The sequence below is a fragment of the Ursus americanus genome, chromosome 15 (genome assembly GCF_024610735.1).
Source record: "Ursus americanus isolate L20-20 chromosome 15, mUrsAme1.1.p, whole genome shotgun sequence".
NCBI classification, from domain to species: domain Eukaryota; kingdom Metazoa; phylum Chordata; class Mammalia; order Carnivora; family Ursidae; genus Ursus; species Ursus americanus.
The window spans coordinates 33,518,442-33,539,518 of NC_142141.1; the positions used below are offsets into that span (position 1 = coordinate 33,518,442).

At 37.0% G+C, this 21,077-nt stretch overlaps 1 protein-coding gene and 1 pseudogene across 7 annotated transcripts in view; both read left to right on the forward strand.

Moving 5' to 3' along the window:
• C6 (complement C6) overlaps positions 1-21,077 on the forward strand; it is an 85,413-nt gene that overhangs the window by 6,654 nt on the left and 57,682 nt on the right. For 3 of the 7 annotated variants that reach the window (XM_087867913.1, XM_087867910.1, XM_087867911.1), the window contains 2 exons: positions 10,100-10,360; positions 18,169-18,302. The gene's annotated coding sequence lies outside the window, so the exon portion shown is untranslated. Of the gene's footprint in view, positions 1-10,099; positions 10,361-17,686; positions 17,805-18,168; positions 18,303-20,089; positions 20,218-21,077 lie in introns of those variants that run through there. The other 4 variants (XM_087867912.1, XM_045787346.2, XM_045787345.2 and 1 more) reach the window with 3 other exon arrangements.
• LOC123785417 (beta-arrestin-2 pseudogene) lies at positions 5,090-7,112 on the forward strand (annotated as a pseudogene).

Here is a 21,077-nt window from a genome sequence, read left to right on the forward strand (position 1 = left end):
CTAGCGTCTGATTTACATTTGCTGAGTAAATGAATGAATAAACCAGTTGATACACAATTCTGTATCACAAACTAACTATAGGGGTGGTTGATAGGTTGGTGGTGGGTCAGTCATTTTATTTTCCTGTGATAAAATCAAGCATATTGACTAAAACAGAATCACAAAAATAAACTACTTCATACTAATCCATAGCACCTGCGTGTAGATTTCTATTTTTGAAAATTGTCATTTGCACGTAAACATCTCCATTTAGACTGGATGGAAAAAGGCCAGTTTCAATTAATGCAGTATCCTTAAAGGGATAAAATTGTATTCCCCAAATGTATACTGCAATAAACCAAGACAATAAGATTTGCTTAATGGATGTAAATAAATAAATAGCTTTTTCAATAAATTTTTTCAAGTATTAACACATATGCCAAGTGTTCTAGAGAATGTAAAAGGAGAAGATCTAAACTTTGTTCTTAAGTACTTTACAATCTAGTTTGATATATGAAACATAAGGAACAGACCAAGAAAATGTCTACTCAATGATATTTTATATGATACAGATTATGACGTTATAGATATTCTGAACTAGAACTTGTGGGGTGGAGAGGTCAAGAAAGTTTAGGGGAGGAAATGCGCTTTGGTTGAGAGAATATAGGCTCTTTCTGAGTGGGTTGAAGGGATTTTAGGCCAAGGGCAGGGAAGGATAGAGAAATAAGCAGACAAGTGGGGAGTTGGAGAGTACAGCAGCAAGGCACATTGCTTGCCATGAAAACTGTTTGTGATAGGAAAGAATCACAGTGCTCTGTTAAAAACCAGCTGGCTGATGGAAGAGAGTGACGGCCAAGCTGAACATTTAGACTCAACATAAGAGAGCCATTGTGGATGAAGAGGTTACCAGGAAATGAAACCAGCATTATTTTAGAAGGATGAAGAAAGAGCAGAGGCTGAAAGTAGAAAGATCCACTAGGACACAAACATAGTTACTTAAACATGAGGTAAAAGGAGCCTGGATTCTAGTTAAGACAGGAGGAATCAGAAGGAATAAAGAGATATGAGAAAACCCATGGAGGCAGAATTGAAAGGGCCTGTTGACTGACTGGGCATACGGGTCTGCCAAAAGGAGGAGATAGATGGTGACATCCAGGTTGTAAGTCAGGAGAACTGGAAGCTTTAGACACACTGCTCTAGAGGTGACTGAAAGCATAAACATGGGATTTCTGAAGGCTTTTGTAAACACGAGAAAGAAAATGTAAAATCTTAGCTAGAAATATATTTGGGAATAAAACACAATATACAAATTATTATTTTACATAAATGATTATTGAAAGATTTTTTAAAGATTATAGAGAGGTTTTTGAAAAATTTCTTAAGTAAGGAAACATTCTCGTTGCAGGTATGTGCTGACTATGGAGGAATTGGTATTTACCTGCTAGAACTCAGATGTACCTCAAAAATGTAACTTTGTTTTCTGTGAGTTCTTGCCTTTCTGCCCCAAACTCAATGACTGAGGAAAAACATCTTAAATTATCAAATTAGTATTATTGTGCAAGGTAAACATTCAGTCAGTTCAAAATTTAAATTCCCTATCAATATTGGCTTTTGCTCTGTCATAAGATTTCTATTCTACCTTCTGTGTTTTAAGATTTATCCAAATACTCATAGAGGTGGTGGGGTGGAGCCTCTAATCCAGACTGTCATTTCACACCATGCTGGCTGCCACTGTGATGGGCTTTGTTGTACTGACTTGCTCAGCGCCTACCACTGGTATTCATTTTGAACTAGTCTTTGCATTTGGTCTTCTAAGGCTTTATGCAGATACTCACTATGAAATGTGTTCCTTGTCATAGTATCTGCTCAAGGCCTCTTCTGTTCTGTCAGTTTTCTTATTATCTTCTTGTTACTCTCTCTAGGCACACAAGAGCTATGGAGACCACAGATAGGCTTCCCACAGCTGGTAAAATGATCCCTACTCCATTTACTTCCTCCAATGCTGCTGCTTTCTTGTTGACCCACCATATTGTTTGTGGCACCATTCTGAATCCAGGGCTTCTCTGCAAGCTTTGTAATCTTTTCAGACCATGTCCAGGGTATCAGAGATCAAGGTCTATTATTTTTGGATTCCCCACAATGTATTTGGATATGTTTTGCTGTTCCCTGGGTTTCAACTCTGGGAGAGAGAGTGGTATGAAGATTTAGTCGTGTACTAGAGTCAATTTATTTATCCCAGCTCATGGAAGTTCAGAAAGGTTGCCGGAGAGTTGTTAAACACAGACTTTATTTTAAATTAAATTCTATGAACTTGCATTTAAGTTAATTAAAAACAAAGGTAATAAATACTCCAAATCATCACATCCTAATGATCTTATTACATTTTTACTGATTTTATTAGCATTTTACTAATAAAATAGACTTTACAAATACCTATGTCTTTGAAGTCACTTATGTATATTTTCTCTTTCTAACCCTGCACTCAATAATATCAGATTCATAGCTTGAAATTGTCCGTAATGTGAGTATTTACAAACAGAAACTGACAAATGGTACAATTGTTAAATGTTTACCAGCACACCACTACTCAGGAGTATCTCTTGCCTATTTACTTCCTTAAACTTTTCATCTCTTCTTCTCCTCTTCTTTTCAGTGGTCTGAGGGTTTTATTACTACTGCTTCCTGTGTGACAAGACCTGCTTTTGCATCTTCCTCTTCTACTGGGTCAAAAAATTTAATAATGACGTTTATTATTTATTAATAAAGAAGGGCAGGAGAGAGCCTAGATTTTAAAAACATATATTATCCTTATTGCTTGACTACTAACTTACTTTCCAAACTCTGTCTTTGTAATGACAGATCTCATCCAAGACTCCAAATCATCCCAAACTCCAAATTAATACAGTTGCATTAGTAAGGATTTATTACAGCAACAAGTAGCAATAAATTGTCTATCTTGAGTTCTGAATAATTCACAATTGCAAATGTGCTTCTATATTTTACTACCTTGGCATTCTTGAGTTCTCATAACTTTCCAAGTTTCTCATGGTAATAAAGCTGATTTAACTAGTAATTAATGAACAGAAGTAATTGTATTCACTTGGCATCTTGAACAAATGGAATCACCTTAGTACAGCAATGTCAAAGCAGAGGGAGAAGATTTTCTGTGCTTCTTTTTCCACAAATGGTATGAAGGAGGTAGAAGATTGCTTCATTAGTCACTAATAATCATTTATAAAATTGGAGAAACCACAGGCTAATGAATCTTTCAGCTTCTTCTAGTTTCTACACTCAGTCCTAGACTAAGTCTCTATTTTCTCACTCTGTTGATTAAATGGCCACTTTGCCAGATAGAATTTAAAAGAACAAGCATTTGGGAAATATATTTATTGCCAAATTCTCTGATGAAATGATTCTAGTTCCAGAGTAATGCAACATTTTCCAAACAAAAGAAACTTAGAATTATAAAGTTTCAGTCTTGGGAAAATACTAGAACACCCCCCTCCCCAAGAAATTAAGGGAAAGTGGAATTTCTGTTATGGAGACATGGAATCTAGTTACTTTGGTACTATATTGGTACCTTGCAATTATATAGTGGTATTGTTGGGTTTTTTTTACCTTAATTCTTCAAAATAAATAATGTAAAGTTTACCGGAAGGATCATTCTTGAGAGAGGGCATTATGTAGGTGATACTGTTCACCTAGTTTTGCAAACTCTGGCTACCAAAACCTTGACTCTAACGGTTAGGCAGAGCCTACTTATCCAGGTATCACATATAGCAATACTTGAAGGTTTTAATTTAATCTCAAGAATTTATCGAGAAAACAGAAATATTTGTGGTAACAACTGAAGCAATATTCAGTGGGGATAATGCTGCCATATGTGTATGATAACCAAAAGAGAAAAATAAATGAATTTAATGAAAGAATTAACTAAACTGGAAAAGTATACATTGATCAGGTTCTCATACCACCTGCCGATAACCCCGCATAGTTAGAAAAAATGATCTGATCGCATCTGGATTTGTCTCACAGTGATTTTCTTTCAAATCTTGTAAGATAGGAGAGCTTTTTTCCTTCTCATCCCTTATTAATAACTGCAATTATTTCTTTTTGCCCATGCACTCACTTAGAAGCAACGGAGTGTTTATTACAGTTCTGCAGATGTTTGCCTCCCTCTAAAGTGCTCTACAAAAAGCTAATTGCCTACTTTTCTGTAATAGAACAAACTGCATCTTGTTTTAGCTCTATGCTGTTTTCTTACCTAATCGCTCTATGACACTCATCCCTCTGCCATGATGTAAACATTCCACGTGGGAAGAACTTCTCTGGCCATGCAGTCAATAGAAAGCATTACATCTTCCTTAGAGACCTGAGGTGAACCTGAATCTATCACATCACATATGGTCCCAGTGGTCTTTTTGTAGACAATTGACCACGCAACAATGGTAGCAATAATTTAATCCCTCATTGCTTAACTATTTCTTGTTCAGTATCTTTTATGCCATAATTTCCCTGCAGATCTGTGGGCTTATTTACTTTTGACAATTCTCCACACGAGTAGGTAGAGCAATTATCATCTCCTTATTTTATAGATGAGGAAATGGAGCCCTAAAAATGTTAAGTGACATGCCGGAGGTCAAATAAGTGGTGACTGAGCTATTATTAGAAGACAATCTTCATATGGAGAAATGGTTATGATATATCATCAAATGAATTTTAAAAATACAGAAAATGGAAAATGCATATCGAGATTATATGCATAATAAAATATTAATTGAAAATATACACATATATACATACAAGAAAGAAATACTGCCAAAAAGCACATTTTATAAATATCAAATAGGCGTTAATAGATACTATGTTTACAGACAGTAGCAGACATGGTCTGTGCCACACTAGAACTAATAATCTAGTGAAAGAAACAAATGCTAATCAAATAAATACAAAAATAAATCTATAATACCACATCGTGGAAAAAAGTGTAAACAAACAAACAACAACAAAAAACCAAGGTGCTATGAATAGCATCTAATTTAATATAAATGAGGGTTGATTAGACTCTGAAGAATTTAATTGAGGCAGAAAACAGAAAGATGACTAGGAAGTAGCCAGGTGAAGATGTTGGAAGATTTTTTTTAATTTATCTTTTTACCTCCTGACTTTCAAATTTCTATAAAACACAGATGTTACTTTACCAAACAGAATCTGTGCCTTTGTGACTTTGATTCTCTCTCTGGCAGAATACTTTCTATCAAACCAAACCTCCTCAAAAAACAACTCTAAATGCTGAAATTACAAAGAATAATAAGGACAAGAAATACTTAAGCAACAAAGGAACCCAAGAAAAGGAAAATCCACTGTAGTAAGAGAAATTCTCTGCCACTTTTCCTTTTAAGGACTTTTCTGATATGTGAGTGCTGTGGGCCAGAGCCCTAAAAAAAGCAGCAGATCAGAGCTTTTGCTACTTTACAGTGCTGGGGGGAGACAAAAGCTCGGAGGATGTTGAAAATAGATGGAAGTCAAGGAATGGGTACTGCCGTTGGAAGATTTTAATGCACTTCTCAACAGTGACAGAACAAGCAACCAAAAAACAGTAAAGACCTGAAAGATTGGAAGGACACTCTTAATAAATTTGGCCTAATTGAAATAGATAAAAGACTACAAAACTTCTTCATACACACTTTTCAAGTGCATGCGAAACATTTACCGTATGCTGGTAAATGACCATATATTGAGCCATAATGCAAGTCTCAATAGTTTAGAGGGACGAAGATAGATAAACATAATTGCAAACAGCAGTGGAATTTAGCTGTGCATAAGTATTCTAAAACAGTTGGAAGCAGAGGGCACGCATGCGCAGTGGGGTGGGGAGGAGCAGGGACCTGACCGCAGGATGCGAGGCTGCCAGAGAGCCAAGAACCCAGCGGGCAGCGGGCGTGCGCACCATGCAGGGAAATCAGGCACCAGAGGCTTCAAGAAGTCAAGCCCTAACTGCAAGCTCAAGGTGTACCTGGGCAAGCAGGACTTTGTAGACCACCTGGACAAAGTGGACCTTGTGGATGACATGGTGATTGTGGACCCCGACTACTTAAAGGACCACAAAGTATTTGCGACCCTCACCTGCACCTTCTGCTATGGCCCTGAGGACCGGGATATAATAATATCCCAGAATCTGCCCTGCTCTGTCACTCTGCAGCCAGGCCTAGAGGACACAGGGAAGGCCTGTGGAGTAGACTTTGAGATTCGAGCCTTCTCTGCCAATCACTAAAAGCGAAAAGCCACAAAAGGAGCTCCATGCGTCTGGTGATCTGAAAGGCACAATTTGCCCCAGAGAAACCAGGCCCCAGCCTTCAGCAGAAACCACCCACCACTTCATTTCTGACCAGTCCCTGCACCTTGAGACTTCCTTGGACAAGGAGCTGAACTACCATGGGGAGCCCCTCAGTGTCAACGTCTAGGTCACCAGCATCTCCACCCAGACCGTCAAGATCAAAGTGAGACAGTATGCCGACATCTGCCTCTTCAGTACTGCCCAGGACAAGGGTTCTGTGGCTCAGATAGAAAAAATGACCAGGTGTCACCCACTTCCACGTTCTGAAGGTGAATACCATAACCCTGCTGCTCAGTGACAACTGGAAGAAGCATGGTCTTGCCCTGGATGGGAAGGCTCAAGCACAAGGACACCAACCTGGCTTCCGGCACCGTTGGGAAGGAGGGTGCCAACAAGGACGTGCTGGCAATCCTGATGTCCTACAGGGTCAAGGTGAAGCTGGTGGTGTCTTGTGGTGGGCATGTCTCCGTGGAGCTGCCTTTTGTTCTTATGCACCCCAAGCCCCACGACCCCATCACCCTTCCCGGGCCCCAAGACAGCTGCTCCTGAAACAGACGCCCCTGTGAACACCAACTGTGCCACAGATGATGATATCGTGTCTGAGGAATTTGGCCGGCTGTGGCTGAAGGGGATAAAGGATGAGAACTACAGATCAGTTGTGCTAGAAGGGGGCTGCAAGGAGGGGTGGGGGTGGGGAGAGAGGGAGGGTCTCAGCCTCTCTGCCCTCCCTCCACTCAGCAGCTTCCTCAGCCAACCTCCTTCCCTCCCTCGCCCGTCACCTCCAGACATGCACTGAATCCATCTCCTTGAACGTGGGCATTACTTTTTTGACTCCAGCTGTGCCTCCTCAACCCCCCAATGGGTCGCAAGCTGAGTTCAAACCTATAGTTTTGGAAGGGGATGCTGAAAAGAGGAGTAACTATACAGAAAGTAGGGAGAAAAAACTCCCACTTTCGACCTCACACCAATAGCCACCCCCCCTAACACACACACTTCCTCCCTTTTCCTTCAAGAGGAGATCCTCTGGGGGGGAACAAGGCCAGTTCTTTGTTTCTGAGCATAAAGAAGAAAATAAATTTTTAATAGGAAAAATAATAATAAAATATTTGGAAACAAGTAGTACATTTCTAGGTTATCTATGAATCAAAGACATAATAAAAATAGAAATTAGAAAATAATTTAAATAAGAAATGCAACCTATCAAACCTTATAAAATAAAGTGAAATCAGTGTTCGAATGGAAATTTAAGAACTTTAAAATGTATGTGTTAAGGGGGAAAAGGCTGAAGACAAGTGATATAAGTTTATTAAACATTTTTTAAAAATTTAACCTAAACTAAATGAAAAGAAAATGATAAGGTTAAGAGTAGAAATCAATAAAACAGAAGACAAACACACTAAAGAGAAAATACACAGACCAAAAATTAGAGCTTTGAAAAAACTAACAAAATTGAGAAACCTTAAGACACAGAGAATAATTATTAGTTATAAAAAATTTAATAGGAATAATTTTAAAAGATACTAGCTTTGAAAAAACTAACAAAATTGAGAAACCTTAAGACACAGAGAATAATTATTAGTTATAAAAATTTTAATAGGAATAATTTTAAAAGATACTAGCTTTGAAAAAACTAACAAAATTGAGAAAACTTAAGACACAGAGAATAATTATTAGTTATAAAAATTTTAATAGGAATAATTTTAAAAGATACCACTAGAGAGCCTACAGAATCTAAAAATACCTTAGAAGCATATTTTGAGCAACTTTATGCCAAAAAAAGAAGAAGAAGAAATAGACAAATTACTAGGAAAAAAACAAAACTTAACAAAAATGCCACAATTGAAGAAATAGATAATCTAGAAAGTCCTATTTCTATTAAATTGATTGTATATTTTATTAAATCCTTTACTCCTTAAAAACTCAGATTCGTATTGGACTTACTGGTAAATATTTAAAAATAACATCAATCTTAAACAAACTCTTCCACAATATAAAAAAAAGAGCAAACAACCTCTTTAATATGGCCAACCTAAGTTTAACACTGAAATTTGACAAACACATTTCAAGAAAGAAAAATTACAGGCTAATCTTTCTCATGAACATAGAGACAAAAATCCTAAATATATACTAGCAAATCAAATACAGGTATTCCCAAAATGCACTTCCTCTCAAAATGCAATGATGATTTGAGATTCAAAAACCAATTAATGTCATCTCCAGATGCGACACTGTCAGACAAACCCAAAGGGGTGAATATTCTAAAAGTAGCTGGCCTTTATTCTTCAGAATTGTCGATGCCACTAATGACAATGAAAATGTAAAAATCTGTTCTTGTATCAGGGGAGACAATGATGACTAAATGAAACGTGATCCTGGGCTGGATTCTGTACTGGAGAGAAAAAAAAAAGCAATAAAGAATAATATTGAAACAAGAATAATGAAATATGAAAAATGTAAACTATATACTAAATGAAAGCACTATAACAATTGCTTCTCAATTCGGTAACTATATTGGATCAACGGTAGACTGGATACAAACTCATAGAGTAGAATGGTGGTTGTCAGGGACTGAGGGAAGGGGGTAATGGGCAGCTATTAGTCAAAGGGTACAAAGGTTCAGTTATACAAGATGAATAAATCCTAGCGGTCTGTCCTACAAAGTCTACAGCATAATGCCGTAGTGAACAATACTGTATCGTATACTTAAAATTTTGCTAAGAGAGTAGAACTTCTGTCAAGAGTTATTATCACACACAAAAAATAAAAATGAGTGTGGGAGGAAACTTTTGGAGGTGATGAGTATGTTTATGGAATAGATTGTGGTGATAGTTTCACAGGTGTATACTTCCAAACTCATCCAGGTGTAAACATTAAATACATACAACGTTTTGTATATCAATCCTGCTTCAATACATTGGCTTAAAAAAAGAATAGACTCGGTAAAATGTGAAATTCCTATGATGGGATTTATCTTTGTGCTCCTTCATACTTCTAAGCCTGAGACAACACTGTTTTTATTCAAATAGACTGCTTCACCTTTCCTATTAGAAAAGATAGAGCCAATGCAATCGCTCGAAAGGTCAATTAGGCGTATTCCATAGTGTCAATAAATTTTGAAGTCTCTTTTCCTGAAGCGTGGGGCTATGTCCACACCATCTTGAGGGTTTTCCTTGGTAATCTAGCATTGGGCATTGCTTACCCACCCAGCCTATTTTGTAATTTTTGTCCCCCACGATTTCCTCTAGTATCACTGGAAAGAAGAGCAGAAAAAGCACTTTTATTCAAGCACAGTTTCATTCAACCGTCTAGTCCTTGTAGAATAATGAAATCATCACAGTTTTGTAACTAATTTTCTGTTACCCTCTTTGTTTTCCTGCCTCCTCTGACATATATCTCCCCAGTGCCCAGTGGGGTAACAATACCTGTTAATCCCTGAATGTCAGCTTTGGAGAAACCATAAAACCAAAGCATTTGTTTATCATAATAGTACTCCAGGCAAGTTCGGCTCCAAGCCAAATACAAATCTTTCCCTCACAGTCTCATAAATTGTATTCTTTGTATCTGTTATCAAAATAGATTGGGAAGCTTAATTTACGGAAGAAATTCAAAAGGATTTATGCATGTTAAAAATTTTTTAAGATGGGGAAGAAGGCTAGGGAAAGTATCGGTTAAATGAATATGGTTAAAAGATTATATTTGTTCCTATCTAGGAAGCTACATGAATTTCTACTGAACATAGCAATTGGCCATATAAATTTATTTCCTCTATCTCCATTATAACAGGAAAGAAAGACAATATTGTAAATCCAAAAGGACAAGAAGAACAAAGACATCAGTAGACATAATATTTCAATAACTTTTGGAAACAGAAAGCAGATGGACGAATAGTGTCTGACTTAGAACAGAGCAAGCTATATGCTAAAAGGCACCTGGGGTGAACACTCAAGAGTCACTTTTCAACCTGCTGGACACTGTGAGGCAAAGGCTTTGGAGGCATCAGGTTACGTCACTCCAGACAAGCAACCACCTCCTCATCTTCTCCAGGTGAAGACACGAGGCCTGGATAATCAAATCTTACAGATCGAAGATCAGAAATGATAAAATTGTGGATATACATAAAGAAGGAATTATTTTTTCCTTTTAATTTCTTTGAAATGCATATGATAGTTTAAGTTTTACAACCTTTTTTTCATTATCCCTCCCTACGAAACTTTTTCAATTATTTTTTCCAAATCACTCATCCCCTGCAATGAAATTTTAATACTCATGATATATTGTATACCTGCTGATATGTTGTATGCATATCTATACTTTATACATAAAAAGAACTCTTTTTGCTCAACACAGGTTTCAGAATGACTACGCTTTTAAAAGTTAAAGTATTAAAAAGCTAGTATCATGTAACAACTTCAAAACTGTGTGATTATTGTACAGTAAACTTTAATATAACTTTCGTTCTATAAATTATAATGTATGAAATTTATATGCAAATTAGCAACATACACAATACGCAGTAATAAATTTTGAAACTACAATTTTTTTAAGTAATTTATAGTTGACCCTTGAACAATGCAAGGGGTAGGGGTATCGACCCCCTGCACAGTAAAAAATCCATGTAGAACTTTTGATTCCCCTAAAATTAACTACTAGTAGCCTACCATTAACCAAAAACCTTATCAATAACATAAGCATTCAATTAACAGGTATTTTGTATGTTATATGTACTATATACTATTTTCTTATAACAAAGTAAACTAGAGAAGAGGAAATGTTATTAAGACAATCAAAAAGAAGAGAAAATACATTTATAGTACTGTACCGTACTTGTAAAAAATTTTGCATGTAAGTGGACTCATGTAGTTCAAACCCATGTTGTTCAAGAGTTAGCTGTAATTTAAAAATTAAATTTCTTAATTATTTTTAGTGAACTCAACTTTTAGTTTTTGCTTGATATGAGAAAATAACTTTTAAATATTCATTTGGATATTGTCAACATTTTTTATTCTTTTTAGCACTTGGTATAATAGACTGAATAACTCATAGAATTGAATGAAAAGTATAAACTATTTTTATTTCATTCTCAAGACCTAAGTCACAAATTAAAAACACTGAGGATCACACATGAACATCTCATGATGTTGCCTCCTCTTGCAATATGCCTCAAGACAGAGCAAAGAATCAAAGAAAAGAAGTCACCTGCTCACCACAGGTTTTAGCAGTGACCTTGTATACGTTCTTCCATAAACTCCATGTCAGTGCTGCTTGTGTGATTCCCAAAAAACCCAAGGAGAGAAGCTAAATTCTAAGGAATAAGATTCTACCGGGTAGAGCTAACCTTTACAGGGCTACAGACTATTGTAATATCTAAGAATTTTTCACCACCCCCACCAACAATCAATTTCCAACCTCTTGAGGGCAATGTTAGCCCTCTTATGAATGCGTAGTTTACAGCAAAAATTATAACAGTGTATTATGGAGTTTACACGAAAGCTATAACAAAGAGACCTGGGACTGGGAAAAATGGAGTTATATGGGTACTAGTACTAAGAAATACAAAGGCAAAAAACAAAAAAGAGAAGAAAAGAAAAGAAAAACAAACCAGCTCTAATTTGAAAGTGACTGGTCCTGGAGAGAAGACAAGAAGTAGGAAAGGGTAAAGTAGTGGCATTGTTTTGCTGCCTTAAAACTTTGAATTCTGTTTTTTTAAACAATATAAATAGATTACCTTAATAAAATAAAGAAAATAGTTTAACGAAATATTAAAATTAAACTGCCAAGAATGCTTATTAGATCCTTGTTCTTTTTTTAGATCTAGTTTATAAAAAGGCTTTTTTTCTGATTATACTCAAAACATTAGCAAGTCTATTAAAGTAAAATAAGCGGAACAGAATGGCTCGGGTGGCCATGGGAGTACTGAAAGCTAATAAAAAACATGGGGAAACAAATTCCACTAGAGAGCAGAAGACCTCTAATTTCCCTTTTACCATTTATTTGTTGCATTAACTTGGCTAATCGCTAACGTTCCGAGAGACTTAGATTCTCCTTTATTAAACATACTTTAACTGCATAAAAACGAGAGCTGTACAAATGACCAACAGACACATGAAAAGGTGTTCAACATCACTCAACATCAGGGAAATGCAAATCCAAACCACAATGAGCTAACCACCTCACGCCTGTCAGAATGGCTATTATCAAAAAGATGAGAGATGACAACTGTTGGCAAAGATGTGGAGAAAAGGGAACCTTGTGCACTGTTGGTGGGAATGCAAACTGGTGCAGCCCCTCTGAAAAACAGTATGGAGGTTCCTCAAAAAATTAAAAATAGAACTACCCTATGATCCACTAATTCCACTACTGGTTATATATCCAAAGGAAACGAAAACAGAATCTTGAAGAGATATTTCCACCCCCATATTCTTTGCAGCATTATTCACAATAGTGAAAATATGGAAACAACCTATGTCCATGAACAGATCAATGTATAAAGTGGTGTGTGTGTGTGTGTGTGTGTGTGTGTGTGTGTGTGTGGTGAAATATTACTCAGCCATGAGAAGGAAGGAAATCCTGTCACGTGTGACAACGTGGATGAAACTTGATGGCATTATGCTAAGGGAAACAAGCCAGATAAAGACAAATACTGCATGGTATCACTTATATGTGGAGTAAAAAGAAACAGTCAGACTTTTAGAAGCAGAGAGTAGAAAAATGGCTGCTAGGAGCTATGGAAAGGGAACAGGTGTACCTTACGGAATTCAAGGGAAGGAAGTGTACCTGAGCCTCATCAGGGACAAGATTTATACTCTGGGCACATTTCTTCAAGTCCCCACTTCATTCTTCTGTCCTTTGCAGAGAGGTGTTCTCTGCTTCTCCTTGCATATGGCTGAAGTAAGGTTCACGTTATGTCTCGCTGGAGTTCCCAACCGTAACCTGGGCACATAAGATCCAATTGACTCCTGCTCCATCCTGGGCCATCAGCCTTGCCCAAGAGGCAGAATCATGAGACCTGCAGCAGGTCCTGTAGGATTAGATTTTCTGAGACGACACTGGGCAGATTTCCTCTAAGAAAGCTTAGGGGCAGGAGAATGTATCCTTTTAGAAGGATACAATATTTTAATAAATATTTAAGAAATGCTACTAAAAAACTATATTATTTGCTCATTTAGTTTGTTTTCTCTCTCTTCTGCCGAACAGATTATAAATTCTATGAAGGCAGGATTTTTTCCCCCCGTCTAGTGCCTAGAACAGTGCCTTACAGTAAATTTTTGCTGAATGAGTGAACAAAAAACTTTAAATAATGATGATGGTAATTATAATAAATGCGAGCTAAAGAAAAGAGAATAAATGGCTACATGCAAAAAAGAGGTTATGATTTCTGGGATAAGTTTCTTATAATTTTCAGTACTTCTCATATTCATTTTTTCCATTATCTTAATATAACAAAATATTAAAACTTAATATAACTAAATGTAACTAAAATATATATACAATATACTAATATAAATATAACTAAATATGTGTATATTAATATATATTATACCAATATAAATATTACTAAATATGTTTGTATTAATATATTATATATTATAATATATATTATATTAATAATATAATACCAATATAAATATAAATACAACTAAAATAAATATAACTAAAATAACTATTATTATCTTTTAACTAAAGTTCTTGAAAAATTAACCAAACTCATTCATCTTTTTCTCTTTAAGTCTCAACATGTCTGGTGTGTAACAGATGCTAGGTAAATATTTATGCATTAATCAGAATAGGTGAATAGATGTCACTGCTCCTATGGCACTTTGAAAAGTGCTTTGCAAGCCATAAAATGCTACCCAAATATCAAATTGTTATTTTCTATCGTGATGGAGCTTTAGAGTGAATGTTTACATCTCCCCAAATTCATATGTTGAAACCTAATCCCCAGTGTGATGGTATTTGGAGGTGGGGATTTGGGTAGTGATTAGGTTGTAAGAGTGGAGCCCAATGAGTTGGATTAGTGCCTTAAAAGATAAAAGAGATCTTGGAGAGCTCTCTTGCCCCTTCTGCCATTTATGAACCAGGAAGTGGGCCCTCACCAGATTGTGCACCTGCCAGCACCCTGACCTTGGACTTCCCAGCCTCCAGAACCGTGAAGAATAAATCTCTGTTGTTGATAAGCCGCTCAGTCCATGGCAATTTTGTTTATGACAAAAAACAGATTATGACAGAAAACTTGGTAATAGTGTTCAAGATGCATGGGACAACTGTAGGTCATGGAGCAAACAAGGAAGCCAATTCAAGAGTTTGGTCAAGACTCCTTTGACCTCAGTCACCTTTTTTCTTGCCTTTTCCCCGAACGCCTTGAATTAAAATCGAATCCAGATTTCTCTGTAACCCTAAGAGGGGCAAAAAACTTGCAGAAGTTTGACTTGTTTTATCTCAAACTATATTTCTATTCTGATCTATATTAAACCAATTTTAGATTTAAGAGTCTAAATAGCAGTTCATTTTCTTTGCATTCGAAAGAATCGCCAAAAGGTTTTTTTCAGTTTAATGTCATCATTATGCATTGCTCAACAAGTCAGTAACTATGTAAGTAAAAACAATTTTTGAAGCCCTCTGCTAGGGGAAAGACTGTTGGCTCTTATGCCAGATCAATGGGAACCTGCATAGTGGAATTTAACTAAGGGCATATATGTATAGACATACTGTAAAATTCAGCAATTTTCTTGCAAATTCATTGTGTGTAGACAACTCAATTCGATCAACATTTACTTCTTTTTTACTCAGTTATGAGGATGAATATATTATTCAGGCCCTGTTATTAAAGAAATTTGAACATATCATATGGAGTAAGAGAGTAGGTGATAATACAGCAAACGAATAATCATAATGCCTGGCGATAACACCTTCCATACAAGAGGTAAAAATAAGAGCTATGAAAGCTTGGAGGATAGAAGAATCATGTAGTTTCTGATCTTAAGAGTGAAAGTGTTTATGAAATACAGAAAGGTTTAAGAAAGAAATACATTTGGAATGGCCCTTGAAGAAGAGATACATAATACACTAATATTTCAGAATACAAAACTGGGGAAGAAAACGTTTCAAGAAAGAAGGACAATGACAGAGGATGCTGCAGCCCATTTTGAGCAATTGTCCAATTTGGCCGGCTAATGGAGTATGCAAAAGGAAGGAGAGAAAGTAAGTCTACAGGGATAATATAGGATCAAATTGTTCAGGGTTTCAAATATTAGGCATTAGGACTCTGTTCCTAATTCAGTGGTCTTCAGAAGAGAGCAGCATTGACATTTTGAGTAGATGTGCCACTGAGAGGTGAGCTCCAGACTGACTAACCAGCAAGAGTAGTTTAGGAGGAATGACAGCACCACTTAGGCCACTGAAGGAATCTTCTAGTTGTGAGTTCATCAGGGCTGGAAGTGGAGCTGTCGCTATAGACATGGGAAGAGGTGGAAAAGATGAACGTGCATAGACAAGAGACACTTCAGAGAGCACGGCACAGGATTTAGCACCTAGTAGAATTCAGGAAGTAGGGGGGGAAGGATGCCGTTGCCGTGATGTGGTGTTCTATTTGGATACTATTAGTAACATTTGAATATAGTTGACCCTTAAACAGCATGGGTTTGAACTGCACGGGTCCATGATATGTGGACTTTTTACAGCACAGTACTGTGAATGTACTTTCTCTTCCTTATGATTTTGTTAATAACATTTTTTCTTTAGCTTACTTCATTGTAAGAATACAGTATAATAATACATATGACGTACAAAATATGTGTTCATTGACTGTGTTATCAGTAAGGCTTCCAGTCAATAGTAGGCTTTTAGTTAAGTTTTTAGGGACTCAGAAGTTATACGTGGATTTTTGACTGCATGGGAGATCCACACACCTGATTCCCATGTCTTTCAAGGGTCAGGTGTACAGACACTGGTGGGCTAGGATGCGATCAACACAAAGGTAAAGGATAAGCCCGTGGAAGTAGATGAAATATCTGATGAAAGAAAAGAGGCTGAGGATAGAATTCCAGAGAGGAGTAAGAAGAGAACCATAGAAAGAAAGAGGAATTTCCTGAGAAAAACAGGGATCGTAAGATACCCCAGAAGCCAATAGCAGATTGAAAGGTGGTCCTTCGGTCTGACAATTAGGTTCCTGGTGGTCCCTGAGACAATAGTTCGTGTAGGCTGTTGTATTTGTAACTCCAATTGCAAAGAGTGACGTTAAGGAAGAATAGCCATTAGGAAATTAAATAAAGTCATTTAGACTATCCCTGAAATAATTTTAGTCGTAAAGGAAAAGACAAAAAGAGGGTGGTAGCCTGAGGTCCAAAACTAACTTCTCTTTCCTCCATTTGAGAGTTTTGATCTCTGATTCCCTGAGTGAAATAATTCAATTTGTAATTTTACTTTATCTACTCACACACTGACTGACAAAGTACACTCGAAAGGGCTGGGAAAATACATGGGGTCGTTAGCCTTGGCTCTAATGAGAAATTATCGTATTTTTCCTATAATGATAAGTTGGCATGTGAATACTTAGCATATGAAAAAGCCTTCAGATAGTCAGCAGCTTCCACTGTTCATTATCTTATGTTTTGGGGTTATTTTCTTGGTAGAAAATATCATTTGGCTGTGAATCTATCATCATTAAGAAAGGAATAAAGATTTTTAACAGGATACATATTCTCCTTGTGGAAAAATTATAATTGCTCCATTTTAACTTTCCATGTCCTGGCTCTAATTTCCTCTACACCCTTCTGTTTCTTTACAATAAAGGCTTTTTCTGCCGGTCAGTCTACACACTTAAGCTCAGTAGCAAATTTCTGCTTTATACAGATATAGAGCATTTTATTGAAAAAGTATTCCATGTCACCAGCCAAGACTTTAGAAGGCCTGCAGGTGCTGGAACAGTTCAGCTGGCGAATTTCATAGGATGCTTTGTTTCCCCGCAGCAGGTGTCCAGATATTGCTTAGAGAGCACTCGCATTTTGCTCAGAACCATACCTGGGCATCAGCGCACACATGCAGGTCGTAGCGCTGGAGCAATCACCCATTCATCAGTAAAAAACCTATTTCTACCTCTACTTCTCAAAGCCAGTTGGACACTGTGGCTGTATTGATCAGACCAGAAATCTCTCCCTCTGAGTTTCAGGGTTCGGAAAACTTTTTCTGTAAAGGGCCACGCAGTAAATACTTCAGGCTTTGCAGGGTATATGGTCTCTTTTGCAATGACTCAACTCCACTGTTCTCATGCAAAAGGAGCTGTAGACAATGACTGATCGTGTGGCTTTATTCCAATAAAACTTTATTTGCAAAACATGTCGCAAGCTAGATGCGCCTCTTTGGCTGTAGTTTGCCAGTCACCGCTCTAGAAAAAGACCTTGAGTGCGATGTGTCATTTGGCCATCCCTAGAGACTCAAGATGGAGAACCCGCGTACATCCTTGAAAAGATACCAGCTTCTCAGTTGATGCCGGGTCAGTTCTAGTATTTGAATCACAGACGTTTGCACTCCATCTCAACAATTCCTCCACACCACATTCAACTCTCACCACCTGTGTTTTTCCTGCGCTGTGGCACATGACCTTCTCATTTCTCTGTCCTCCTCAAGGCCCACATTACTTAACAACCCCATTTAGGCTCATCCTATTGGCTTCTGACTTTTATCTCTCAGGTTATGACTGCTAGCGTTTGCCCTTTGCTCCAAATACCATGACCATAAGAAAAACGTATTTAATTTTAGGGCCTCAAAGAACTAACTAGAAAAAGAAATGTATATACTTAAATGGTGTATTTTCTTGCCCACTCACCATATATTTTTTCTCCTACTTATCTTCACAGATACTGAAGGGTGAAACCCCCAAAGTGTGTTCAACAGAGGTCTACAGCACACCACTCTGTTTTCCTTCTTAGCCTGAAATCGCGAGCTTCCAAGTGTCAACACCGTACAGGAGAAAGAAAACAGACTGAACCAGGTACCTGTATTCGGGTTCTAACTTACTGTGGTGTTGGCTAAGTTACCACCGTGCATGTTAAAGCATGTTACCTCGGAGCAGTGGTCTCCCCACTGTACTTCAAAGAATCTTTCGACCTGCTCGGATAATCGTTTTTCACGTGGGAATATAAGTTGTTTGAGAAATATTTATTTTAGGTGTTTTGCATATTTGGGATATAATTAATACTTCTTAAAGTTTTCTACCATTTTGAAAAATACTTATTTTCAAAAGAGAAAACCATTTCAATGAAGTAAAGTGATTTGCTGAAGATCACAAACTTGCTTATTGAAGAATCAAGAGGAAAATAGAAGTCTCCACATTCTCCATCCCCATGGTTTTCTTTTTTCATTGCACTGTTTTGTGCATCACCTTAGCATAAACTCCATGTTAGCCGATCTCAAGCTATGCTGTGAACTTCTCGTAGAAGCGTGATCATCCTGATGTAAAGAGTGCGCTTGCCGATGCTCTTTTAAATCTTTGCAGGTTAGATTTTATATTTGCTTTTGCTGGTTTAGAGACATTTTTACTATACTAAACATTTCTATAATAAACTACATCCAGGAATCTTACCAAAGTCATTTATTAACTTCGATATATCTCTGTAGAGTCTTTTGAATTTTCTATAGACAGAATCATGTTGTCCATAAGTAATACCATAGGATCTCTAGTACAATATTGAAAAGAAGTATTTACTCCAAATATTGGAGTGATTTTTGTCTGCTTATTAAAAATGATTTTAATCTCACTCTTCACACTTTTCCATATTTTCTAAATCTTCCTCAATAACTATTCTAGAATCAGAAAAAAATAAGAATCAATACATATTTTGGGGCATCTTGGTAGCTCAGTTGGTTGTGTCCGACTCTTGACTTTTGCTCAGGTCATCATGTCAGGGTCGTGAGATGGAGCCCCACATGGAGCTCCATCCTGGGCATGGAATCTGCTTAAGATTCTCTCTCCCCCTCTACCTCTGCCCCCCACCCCCTGTCTTTCTCCTTCTCTCTCTCAAAAAAAAGGGAAAAAAAGAGTCAATACATATTTTAATTAACTGGACACATTCCTAAAGGGGAAGGCAATTTCAAGCAGTTTATTCTAAATAGTTTTTAAAAATGGAGTCAGAGATTTCTTTTCAAGAGCAATGCCTATTACAATCCTTTTAATGGGAAAATCATTGAAAATTCAGGACCCTGTGTAATATCTCACTCAGCTTCAGGGTTACTGCTGATTGAAGCAATCCTTTGCAAAATCCAGAGTTTCCACAGAGTGTTTATTTTGACAACACTCTAGGTATTGTTAGATCTCTGGGATAGGGTCATGTGTTAGTTAGCAAGAGGAGGGGAACGCTTGTTTGGATTATCATGTAAACCGTTTTCATTCTGAGAGGGACCTATTGTTTTTTCAGCCATTTGCAGCAAAAACTCTGTTTAAAGGTGACTGATATAATGATTTCATTCATAATCTTAATATTTCAAAGCTGTGGTTCGAGTTTCCAACAATCTTACCCTTTTGTGCATGAAAATACACAACTCAGATTATAGCCATTTATTTGCCTTTTTTAAAATAAGAAATAACTACTTTGCTTACATCTCAAAAGAACTAAAGTTTCATGTTTCTTAAAGAACTGTCCTTCCAGAGAACTACCTTGCTGAGATCAAGTTTTTCTATGAGTTAAACTAGAGTTAAAAAGTAAAGCAAACATATCCTTTAACCCAAAGATGAGTCATGTGCCTGGACTCCGCAGCCTGTCCTAGCAATGGTAAATATCATTTCTTGAAACTCTGGGGCATGCGCAGAAGAAAAAAAAATGAAATAAAGAGATTCAAGAAATGTACAAGGAGATGGAAAGGAAGGACCTGCAGCTGGGGGCAAATGAGAGCGTCCTCTGAACTGTCGGGTAAGAGACGCCCAGCTGCCTTACAGACGGACGGTTCCTGTGAGGCAAGTACATCGGAAGGTGACAGATCAGAATGAGATGGACCTCGCTCTACACTAGAATTCTCGAAATGCTCACAAAGCCATCTGCAGTGGGATCCTGATTTCCAGAGTCCAAGAGAGCTGCACAATTGCTGCTCTTCCACGATGGCAGCCCCGCAGAGGAGCCTTCCTACCTTTCCTACTTTTCCTACTTTGTTCCATATTTCTATGAAAACTGTATGGTAATGGGTAAAACGCCCACCTGTCATTGTAGATATTTCCGAGAAGCCTAGAGATGTTGAAAATTAATAAATAAGGAAACATTTGATATTATATGCTGGGTCATGGTAATAACAAAATGAGAGAAATAATTATCTTTATTTAAATGAAAATTATCCTTTTAACATAAAACAATTTTCCTCATAAAATCAAATGATATAAAAGGAGAAGATACCAATTAGTTCTTTTATTAGCATCTCCTCAAATAAGAAGCGTTGGCATTACCATCTTTATTTATAACATTTTCCAAATCGCCTCAGAATAGTTACAGCCAGAGAAGCGATCGGAATAATTTTATGAGGGTTCTGTTCTTGCAGTTTTTGCTGTAAGATGGATTAAAGTCCATCTATGCTTTTCGAACTTTTGGAAGTGGAAGGAGATATTGTTTTCTGAGAACTGAGAACTGGTAGTCTCTTGTAATTCAGCTTCCCCCAGTCATCCACGTGCTGATGCAGCAAAATTCTTTAAGAATTTGTTTTCTCTACAATTGAAGGAACCCTTCTGGAAGAAAAAGATCTCTTCAAAATCTAATACGAAAAATAAATAAACAAACAAACAACA